Source organism: Poromitra crassiceps (genome assembly GCF_964638095.1).
Source record: "Poromitra crassiceps genome assembly, chromosome: 3".
Taxonomy (NCBI): Eukaryota; Metazoa; Chordata; class Actinopteri; order Beryciformes; family Melamphaidae; genus Poromitra; species Poromitra crassiceps.
This window is the reverse complement of record NC_139625.1, coordinates 51,730,809-51,742,842: the sequence shown is the minus strand read 5'-3', so window position 1 is coordinate 51,742,842 and position 12,034 is coordinate 51,730,809. Positions and strand designations below refer to the sequence as shown.

The window sequence follows — 12,034 nt, the reverse complement described above, 5'->3', positions numbered from 1 at the left end:
ATAGCTAGCAGGCAACAAACATTTTTAGGGTTAGGTATGTATGTGAGTGTTTTGGTAATATAGTATGTAAACGATTTAGTTCATCTAATTAATTTGATGTAAAACTAAAACATAACAATCAAATACACACTTCTTTTGTAATGGGTGAACACTGGACACAAATAATTATTGTTTCCTCACACATACACCCCCACTCTGTCTCACACAGGACACATACACACACAGCCCTGTCCCTGTCTCTCTCTCTCTCACACACACAGCCCTGTCCCTGTTTGTGCATACATTTCCACTGCCAGATTGGAGGAGTCTTTTGTCATTTTCTAATGTTACTTCTCTTCAGTGCAATACGTTTTGATAACGACCTGCTGTACAGCGCCGTTCGCTCAGTCAACTAACGTGTCGTTAACGTGAGTTAGAGGAGAAAGATATAGCTGCTGTTAGCTAGCTAATTAGCCATGTTAGCTGCCTCAGTGGGTAACGTTAGCCTATAGAGAGTATTTATCTGACGTTTATGTTAGCTTCTCCTCAAACCTGCGGGTGGAAATGGTTTATGCGATGCGATGTATGTTGAAGCAAGACAACGTTTTAATGTACCTTGAATTGGACAAATTACGACGGGTCGTGCTCACGCAGATCTAAGCCCTGGCCATCCTAGGCTCAACGCGAGACTCATCAGTCATTCGGTTGAGTCTCGCAAAGTTACACACAAAGTTTGTGCATACATTTCCACTGCCAGATTGGAGGAGTCTTTCGTCATTATCTAATGTTACTTCTCTTCAGTGCAATACGTTTTGATAATGACCTGCTGTACAGCGCCGTTCGCTCAGTCAACTAACGTGTCGTTAACGTGAGTTAGAGGAGAAAGATAGCTGGTGTTAGCTAGCTAATTAGCCATGTTAGCTGCCTCAGTGGGTAACGTTAGCCTATAGAGTATTTATCTGACGTTTATGTTAGCTACTCCTCAAACCTGCGGGTGGAAATGGTTTATGCGATGCGATGTATGTTGAAGCAAGACAACGTTTTGGCCCTGGCCATCCTAGGCTCAACGCGGCCTCTGTGTGCTGCTTCTGCTGCTGCTGCATGCTGGATAGAAATCCTGGAGCGGAGTCATGGAATGGAGTGCTTGTTATATCGGAGCCTTGGATCTGTCATTTTCGCTGGAATCCGATCCGATCCGATCCATGTTTTTTGGCTGATATCGCGCCGATATCCGATCACATGATCGGATCGCAGCATCTCTACACCCAGTGAGGAGCATTGCATTAGCACCCAGTGAGAGGACTACAGGACGGAACAGCACCTGGCACCTGAGGCGGTCCCAGGGAAAATATGACGTGTGCTCTGCTGCTGATACTCTCACCCACAAGCAGTTTTTGCCCAAAACGCCCAAATCTCATTTGAAATTAGCATTAGGATTAGACTGTTGTGATGTCATTATTCAGTTTTAACCATCAATAATTGTTCCTTTTCTCATTATTTCATTTCTCAGAGTAAATACTGTATATTTATTTCGAGATTTTTGTCAATTATTTGTGCTGTTATGGTTATAATTAGCCTAGTTACTCACTTCTACACTATCTTAGATTGTGTTACTTATGGATGGCATGGAATTATAGTGAAAATAGATTATCCCCCCTTTTTGCTGGGGACCCCACTTTGAAAACCACTGGCTTAGGCTAGAACTGTTGCGAGAAGGTTTCAGGATTTATCTCTATGCATTAGGCTGTGATTACTATTTATATAAATCTATTTATTCACATAGATTCATGATATATTATGGTATACAGCCTACCTGTGACATCAATGTTTTGATTCATCCTATGATGTCTCACACTCAGGTGTGCTTTCACAAGACAGGTGTTGTCCATTCAATCAGCTAACCTGTCTTTATAATGGCTGTCTTGCACTGTTTGTATGATACTTGACAAAGTCTATGGCCGAAACTGTTGTCAAATAGCGTTAAATTACACTTAATTGCATCTGGAACGAGAGTGTGTCCTCCTGTGCACAGTGCTGCACTACTCATTTAGTTATCAACTTTGGAGCGTTATTTACCCCCCCTTCCCGACATCCTAGGTTGACATGCTTCATCCCAATCAATTCCTTATTTCTTCTACTTTCATATGATATAAAGATCACCACTCAAGCTTTAAAATTGAGCCCGCTGTCAGCTATCGATTTACAGGCCAAATTCAGTTAAAAAATGTGTGAATTTAAGCTTCGCGGGTTTTAGTATAAGAAATTACAGGATGAAACTTCAATACGACAAAAATAGCGCTGCTCGGTGAACCATTTCCACACCGAATTTAATAGAAGGTTCGGATAACTTGAAATCAATTGACTTACTTGAATATCCATGCTGTCTGTAGGGGAAACGCTGCAGTCGAGACGTTGCAAATATTCCAGTTTTCTGACATTGCAAAAAGCCCGTATCGCGCAGCTCAAGTCTCCCCGCAACTCGAAACTCGTTTTGGTGGTAATCCAATATCAACGACTGTCTGGCTTGTGAACACTTACTGATTGATAAAAAAGTAAATAAAAATAAGAGGGAAATATGATATGCTGCTACTGAATCAGTAAATCCTTCCTGTCAGGTCAAGCAGTGGATTTCACCTCCTTGATTCAGCGTGAAAGACCACAGACAGGCTGGGGGGAGACACAGGCAGTGGAACAACGTTGCCGATTTTCAGACGTATTCAGCATTGGACAATACAGAATGTCAATCAATGTCAAGCAATCTATCTATCAAACAACAACCAATTAGGGTTTCACCTGGTTTCACGGGCTAAGGGAGAGCTCCCTCCTACAGTAACTGTAGCTCAATCTGATTCGTTGGAAAACACATCACTCTCACTGTTTTCTGTGAATTGCAAGTCTTTTTCAACCAATCTTATTTTTTCATTAGATAAATTACCAAATAAATCAAGCCCACAGGGCGGGTGTTTTTTAATCCCCTCCCCCATGCTGGGACCAGGGCCAGAGTGACTCGTCTGCATGGAGCTATATAATGAATGAAAAAATGAGCGTCTGCACATAAGAAAAAACACATTTGATTGATATTTTATTATAAAAAAAAATATGAAAAATGAAAAATATAAAAATAAAAATAATTTTTTTTTTTTTTTTATATATATTTTTTTATATAAAATCCCCAATCTAATAGAGGAGGACCATCCTCCTATGCCTCACTGGAAAAACCTCCTCTGGAATCAGTGTTACACATATAGCTGTGAGCAATGGTAGTGTCTCGACTACAGATAGGAACGTATATGTGGGAGTGTTATGCAGAGGAACACTATGCTTGTGGGACCACTTCCGGGGGGAGACTGAGCATGCGGGTCAGTCTCCGGTTACCGCCTAAGGGAATAGCTGCTAGCTTTGAGCGTGACAGCCGCCTAGAGTTGTTGTATAACTAACTGTGAATAAAGATCCTTGTACCAGCAAGAAGCCTCCAGCTCTTCAATACCAGGAACGCTACAATATTGATATCCACCTGAGAATTGATTAGTATTCTGCGCGCTGGTGAAAGTAGAGCGGAACGGGGCGTTAAAAGATTCGGTGCCTGAACGCAGTACCGGGAAGAGGGGACGGGGTGACATGCAGCTGCCTGTCAATCAAAACCCACATAAGCCGTCACGATCGCATTTCCAACAAGGAAACACATCTGCTGATGTTATGTCGTTAGGTCAACAGTAGTCTCATAAATTGCTTCTAAATTGTTCCAATGCAGTGTTTTAGACCTGTGTGTTTTTAATCCGTGCTGTAACGCTATGCGACGCATTAAGGGTGCTTTCTCACTGGCGCCCTAGTACCGTTCCCGAGCACACTTGTCCCCAAATTGACCCCAGTTTCGGAACATCTGACGAGTGTGAACGTTGCGTACCGTTCCGTTATATGCCCGGGCGCGCAACGGGGAACCGTGACAGGATCCACTTGAAAAGGTGGTCTGGGGAGCGCTTTGGCGTGCCCGGGCACGGAACACTTGCGAGTGTGAAAGCCAACTGTTCCGAACCACATAGACAACAAACGGGCGACGATAAACTCCAGGCATAGTTGATGATGCAAGTGCACTCTGTTCTGTTTCCGAGCGCGGAAGAAATGCTGTAATGTGAAAGCTGACCAGCCGGCGAGAGGGGTGGGGGGGCAAACGTTCCCGAGCCATCGACATAAATAAAGATGGACGCCATTTGAGGTCCCGTTTAGTGAACCCGCCTCCCCATGTTAGTGGATGGGAAAATCACAACCGAAATATTCACAGTAAACGTCAGATTTTTTTTTCCAAAGGTGGTTTGTATCATTTTAGATAGTCATTATCATGCTAATGCCTGTGCAAGTGGTCATTTTTCTGATCAGCTTGTTTTTAAGTAGTTATTTGACATATAAAAAGGGATAAAAATGGATGATTGACAGCTGTGGCAGCCAGTCTCAAGCCGTCATTGGCTGGACAGGCTCTTCACATTATAGAACTAGCGTTAGTTTGACATAGACAGGACACAGTGCTGCTTTGTGCTTTCATGTAACGCTGCCTGGAGGTCTGGGTGGCTCTGCTAGGTGTGTGGGCCGGGACAGAGGCTCTTAGCACGGGTACGGGGTGGCTGTGCTGGCTACCAGACATATCAATGGAGCGCAATAAAAAGAACATTGTTTTGAGAAAGGTGCGCAAGGAATTTTCGGTTGTTTTTCATTATTTATCGGCTTAATATTACTAACTTAACAACCGATAACGATAGCTGGAATAACACAATAATATACACATATTTTCAGAACTTACCAGGTTGTCCAACTGCCAGGAAATGTGTTTTATAATGTTAACTCCCGTCCCGGGTCAGATGGGGCCTAGTACGCAAGCACCAGCCATGAGCTAATCGCTAACCGGTTAGCCGTTAGCGTCACATAAACAGAGGTTTTATTTTTGGTATTAAAGCAAAACAAACGTTTTTATATGGATATCTCAGAGAAATGCTTTGACTGGGGATGTTCGTTCTTCACAAGCTCCTTTCATGGAGTTAGTGTGCTAACTGAAGTTCAGGAACACAAAGACCACACCATGTAATTATCTGCGCCGCACTAAGCTATTTCACCTGCGCTCCAATCACTTCACTGATGAATACACCTGTGTTCTATCAACTCAATCACTCGTAGCATATATAAACATGACCATATTCTCTCTCTCCCCCCCCGTTCGCCTCAGTCGTCACGACCCTCCCCCCCAACCCCAAGTTTCTTCCTCCGTTACGGGCAGCACGGGCAGAGTCTGCATGTTCTCCCCGTGCCTGCGTGGGTTTTCCCCGGGTACTCCGGTTTCCTCCCACAAACGGCAAAAGACATGCTAATTACGGGCAGCACGCGCAGAGTTTGCATGTTCTCCCCGTGCCTGCGTGGGTTTTCTCCGGGTACTCCGGTTTCCTCCCACAAACAGCTAAAGACATGCTAGTCAGGGCCGCATAATCCTGCATCTCTATCCCCTGCTCACAGGAACCACGGGGGGCTGATGGAGCCGGGACTCCATCCCGTGAAGCTGAGCTGCGCTCTAGAACCGAGCTTCACCCAAAGACGCTACCCCCACCCTGAGTCTCAACCCCTGGGTTCCTGTCACTGACGTACCACTCTCCTGAAGAGACGCTGTCGCACCGCGACCCCATTCACGTTCTCGCACCCAAACACCCACTTACAATAAATTATCTTTTTGTTTAAACATGGTGTGGTCTGTGTTAGTGAATTAGCTGTTGTAAGGATATAGTTAACAGAGACGAGACTAGGCAGCTACGCTAACGTTACCACTGAGCTATATTAAATGGAACGTTACAGGCTGCGCTACCCACACTATACCAGTAAACAAGTGTCAAGTTAGATTTGTAAAACCAACATTTGCTCCAAAAGGAATTAAATCATAAAGTTAATCAAAATGCCACGGAAACATTAGGCTAGCGTAATCAACACAGCAGTGCATCGGATAATCCCCCCAGTGAGGCTGAGGGTGAGTGAGTGAGGCCTGCCTCCACTGAAATCTCCGACAACCAAAATCAGATTTTCGTACAGGTGTCATTTTGATAAACTGATCTCATAGTGGGAATCTTCCTGGTTACTTTTGGCGAGACAAAAAATATTACAACTTAAAGTGCCATATTTACAGAGCTAGACTGTATATAAATACACAACGCACTGTGCGCATTCTAGAAACAGCAGCTCTACATAAGAAAGTTCAGAGGGGCGGGGAGCTCTCAGAGGTTCTAACTCAACGGAGCTACTGCGCAGACTCTGGTTCACTGATTTTCACAGGATTTTGGCTTCAATACACATACAGGGAGGAGATAGGGACACTGGGCCCTATTCTCCCACAGGCCTTCGGCGCAAAAACTGGCCTTACATGCAAAAAAACGTGCCTTGCGCCTGCCTCGGGAAGATATCAACATGGCTTTAGGCCCCCAAATGCGCTTTAGGCGAAATGGGCGTGGCGCAGTCCCAGAATGGGCGAGAATGGGCGTTTCGGCCTTAAATACCGGCCTAATGATATCTTCCCACCTGGCGTTAATTTAGCGCTTTGCGCTTTTGAAAACCAGGCCTATTCAGTGTGCTGGTTGCGCGGAGCGCTCCTCTGCCCTTTCCTCTGTCCCTTCTCTCTGTGTCACTCCCTCTCTCTTGCTCATCAGTCTGACACAATATGACTGCTTGAAAAAAGTTCGCCGGTTCTCTCTCTCAGAAAAAATAAGTTGTTATACCATACATACTGTAGTATAACAACATGACAGTTTTTTCTAACATGACAGTTTTTTCTAACATGACAGTTTCGAGCCCGTGACATTCAGAGGCTATTGCATCATCCTACCTGTGCAGTGAAGGCGAGAGAAAATGAGATCATTCTGGGCAAACTCACTGCCTGGCTTCCCTGCAACAGCCAGACATGTGAAATCTCCCAGCATGCATTGGGCTAATACATTTTGATAATAAATGGCATCAAAATTAGCCTAAATAGATAGAAAGGTACATCGAAATAGATCTAAATAATGTGTAATGTTCCCACAACATGCTATTGTAGAACATGTCAATATTGGACAAAATAAAAACGCGAAATCCAAACACAACCCTATGTGAAACATATATGTCATCCTGGGCCTATATATATCCCTCGTCGATTTAACGTGATTTAGATAAGTGACAGCATAACGTGCTTCTACTGTCATGTGCTATACTGTGATGTCTGCTCCAATAAATTGGCCCTACTTCACATTTAGTTTTACAATAAAAACACATTTCTGCAATGACTTTACATAATGTAGGCTATATTTATGTGCATCATCCTACCTGTGCAGCAGGGGAGAGAAAACGATATCATTCTGGACAAACTTTCACCAATCTAATTAATCTCATAGGGATAGGCTATATTTTTCTAGCTGATGCGTTTAGAACATTCTTTTCACTTTGATCTTGCTATAGTGTAGCGTATTTACATGCTTGCAGTATTTAAACTGCAGTTAGATTGGTTTGAGAATAATATGGAATAATAGCCTATATATGGAGACAGACAGAGGGGATAAAAGGGGGGGGGGATCAGAGCCCTCGGCTTTTCTGAAGCCGGACTGGATCGCTCCGTGGAATTGGAGCTGAAAAGTGAAGCATGTGATTCGTTTACTGCACTTACCCAATGAGCAGATAGTGCATAATTTTAATGCTGCGTGTAGCGCCGATACCAAAATATCAAGTACGCTGGTCCACGCCCACTGATCTGCGCTGCGTCTGGCGTTGAGCGCAGTTCATAGGCCGATGCAACGATAGAGCCCACTCTCTCCATTCATATATCTCAGTGTCCCGAGCATGGAACAGAACGGAACGAAAGCAATCGTTCCCAGTGAGAAAGCAGCCTCAGAGAGCAGCCAAAGATCTCACAGGAGAGCAGACAAACCTCTCACTCTGCCGCAGATTCCAAAACCAAAGATTGCGCAGCAGAGTTTCCCAAACCTACAAATCACTCACTTTTTTAACTCAATAAACTAAAAACTTACTTTCTTACAGTAACTAATTTTGCATTGTGACATCACTGATGATGCCATAGGCATTGTGACATCATCAGTGATGTCATAAGAGCAATTGTGATGTCATCAGTGATGCGAAGTTGTGACATCATCAGTGATGTCATAAGAGCATGTGAGGCTTCAAGGTTCAAGGTTCAAGGTTCAAGGTTTTTATTAGTCACATGCAGCATCACAGACATGTCAAGAGCAGTGAAAATTAAGGCCGCGGCCGCTCCCATATTGTGCAGACAGGATAAAAAGACAAACACGAAAAACATAGCTAAAAAGTCTGATAAGCGCTACGAGCACATAATAAAAGTACGGTAACCGCAACAAGATCCCCTGATAAATGCTACGAGCACATAGTAAGGTATAATAACCACAGCGAGTTCCCCACTGAAAAAAAAACTCAGGAGGAAAGGCAGTAGAAAACCAAGAAAGTGTACCAGAATGTACCGTAAGAATGTACATTATTGCACCTGGTGCGCTGTATATAGGCAATAGGCAATAGAGACTGTGGCAAGATACACAGCAGTGAACATGGTGCACTGCATAAGGCAAAGAGAAAAAAGAAAAGAAAACAGTAAGCAAGATAAAAACGCCAGTGAACACAGTGCACTGGGTACCAACTATTATGAATCAAGGGCCCTGATGGCCTGAGGGAAGAAGCTATTCTTCAATCTCTCGGTCCTCGCCGCTAGGTGTTTCATTCTCCTCCCAGAGCGCAACCTCTGAAACAAGTGGTGGCCTGGGTGAGAGCTGTCCTTCATTATTTTCGTCGCCTTGGATCTGCAGCGTTTGCTATAGATGTCCTCCAGGCGGGGCAAGGTGGAGCGGGTGACGCGTTCCGCGGCCTTTATGACCCGCGTCAGTCTCTTCCTGTCCTTGCCGTTGCAGTTTCCATACCAGGCAGAGATGCTGCTCGTCAGCACAGACTCAATCGTGGCAGAATAGAAGGCCTTCAATAAGGCTGGGGATTTGGTGTGCTTCCTCAGCCTCCTGAGGTAGTACAGCTTACCCGCTGTCTTCTTCACCAAGGCGGTGACATGGGCACTCCATGTCAGGTCCCCACTGATGTTTACTCCCAGGTATTTGTAGGTATCTACCACCTCCACTGGGGTCCCGTCGATGTTGATCGGCAGATCAACATCGGGGTCCTCTTACTCCGCCTGAAATCCATTACCATCTCCTTCGTCTTGGTGACATTCAGGAGAAGATTGTTCTCCTTACACCAGTACGCCAGGAGTTCCACCTCCTCTCGATAGGCTGTCTCGTCGTTGTTTGAGATCAGCCCCACCACCATCGTGTCGTCCGCGAACTTGCCTATGATGGTCGAGGGGTGTGTCGCCACACAGTCGTGGGTGTAGAGGGGGTAATACAGTGGGCTCAGCCCACAGCCCTGGGGGGCGCCGATGTTCAGGATCCGGGGGCCTGTGGTGGTATTGTTGCCCCACCTAACCCTCTGAGGCCTGTCAGTCAGGAAGTTGAGATGCCATGGGAGAAGAGATGGAGTAATCTCCAGGTCACTCATCTTCTTGATAAGCCTCTGAGGGACGATAGTGTTGAAGGCGGAACTGAAGTCCACACACAGCCATCGTACGTAGTTCCCTTTTCCTGCATCCAGATGAGAGTAGGTGGCATCACAGCGGTCGAGCTGCAGGGCGGGTGAGCGAGCAAGCCCGCACAACGGTTGAGCTGCAGGGCGGGGGGCTGCAGTGCCAGCAGGGCAGGCGAGGTCGTGAGGCGGGAGAGCTAGCGAGCCTAGGAATCGAGTGCCTAGTATATATATATATATATATATATATATAATTGCTCATCTTGTTTGGACATTGCTTGCGGTGTCCCCCAGGGGTCAGTATTGGGGCCCAAACTGTTTATTTTGTATATCAACGATATTTGCCAGGTATCCCAGTTGTTGAAGCTGGTACTTTTCGCTGACGACACTAATATTTTCTGTTCTGGTAATGATTTGTATCAATTAATAAAAGACATAAACGAAGAATTGGACAAATTGAATATATGGTTTAACTACAATAAATTATCATTAAATGTGAGCAAAACAAAATTTATGTTATTTACCAATCACAAAGTAATCACACAGGTGAATATAGAAATAGATGGGGTTATAATTGAAAGGGTGCATGAAAATAAGTTCCTAGGGGTTATAATGGATGATAAACATAGTTGGAAGGCCCTTGTGGACTTCAGTATGTGGGGAAAACAAATCGACAGCTCAGAACCAGAATCAATGAACACAGAAGCTCCATCCGCAGAGTTGATCTCAAGTCACCTGTAGCTCGACACTTCCTGGAAGCTAAACATCCAGCCACTGCTCTGAGATTCTGTGGCATTGATAAGGTCGACCCCAGTCGTAGACACACAGATCTAGAAACAAAACTTCTCCAATGTGAGAGCAAATGGATTTTTAAACTTAAAACTGAACAACCTCTAGGGCTGAATGAAACTTTGTCTCTAGCCTGTTTCCTTTAGGCCTCTGGACAGTGTCTACATGTACCAGCGTGTCCCTATGTCCTCCATGGCTCCTTCCATTACTCTGCCTCCCTTTGTTTTTCTCCATTGATGAGTGTATTGTGGCAACCTTTGCATATTTGTGGAACATTCTTGTGATTTACAGCCATTATCTATTGTTTTTGGTGAAGAACCTTATTTTCAGCTAATTGACAGTGACCTGACTTTGTCTGGCCCACATGCAATCAGATTGATGGCACCTGAGCAACATGATGTACCTGCCTGTCTATTTAACCTGTCCTTGTCAGACCTGTATGTTAGTAGCACTGATGATAGTCCTCGACTGAAACGTTTGCTGCCTTTTAATCCACTTTTTCTTTTGTTGCACTGTTTTGTCCTGCACTATGTAAAATAAAGTAAGTCTTTTTTGCTTGATCTCAGCCTCTGGACCTCCTCTGTGGCTTTTTTAGCCCTGTTACATCTGGTGTGCGGATATTCTCTTTGACCTCTAAACATAGTTGGAAACCACATATTAAACACATACAGTCCAAAATTTCAAGAAGCATTGCAGTCATAAATAAAGCAAAACAGGTTCTGGATCATAAGTCACTCCACACTCTCTACTGTTCTTTAGTCTTGCCATACATACATTATTGTGCTGAGGTTTGGGGAAATAACTATAAAAATTCATTGCAGTCACTAATCACTCTCCAAAAGAGAGCAATAAGGACCATACACAAGGTTGGCTATCTGGATCACACTAACACACTATTTTTACAGTCAAAATTATTAAAATTCACTGACATTGTATCATATCAAACAGCAATAATAATGTACAAGGCAAGAAACAATCAACTACCAGAAAACATACAGAATTTGTTTCGGGATCGTGTGGGGGGTTATAAGGGGACCATATAATTTCAAAACTCTCAGTATACGTACAACTATGAAAGGTTTTTGTGTTTCAACTTCTGGTGTGAAACTATGGAACCGTTTGAGTGAGGAACTAAACCAATGTCCAAACAAAAACCGGTTTAAAATATTGTACAAAAATATGATTTTCACAAGGTACAAGGAGGAGAGGAATGCAGGAGTGTTACACTGATTTTCACATGGTGGTGGTGGTGTTAGATTACATGTTTTATGTATGTAAGTATGTATGTATGTATGTCTGTCTGACTGTATGTAGATGTATGTATATATATATATATATATATATATATATATATATATATATATATATATATATATATATATATATATATATATATATATATATACTACCCTCCACTACACCACTGACTTCCACCCCTGGTTCTGCAAGTTGTTAAGTCTCAGTCAATGTTGGACACATTTCATGCTTTTATCCAAAATGAAGAATGGCACTATTTTAATACACCAGCATAGGAACAACAGTAGCCTATGCATGACTTGTCAGGAGGTCACTGGTGGACAGGTATTTTACATACATTTCACCAAAGCCACTTTTGAACTGTTTTGCAAAAACAAAAACAAAAACAAAAAAAAGTTGCTCATACCAAGACTACATCATCACT

The 12,034-nt window shown here is 43.7% G+C and overlaps 1 protein-coding gene across 1 annotated transcript in view; it reads left to right on the top strand.

Annotated features, from left to right (window-relative positions):
- Nucleotides 1-12,034, top strand: part of myo10l1 (myosin X, like 1) — a gene marked incomplete at both ends in the record, with an annotated part of 58,499 nt that overhangs the window by 19,069 nt on the left and 27,396 nt on the right. The window lies entirely within an intron of this gene.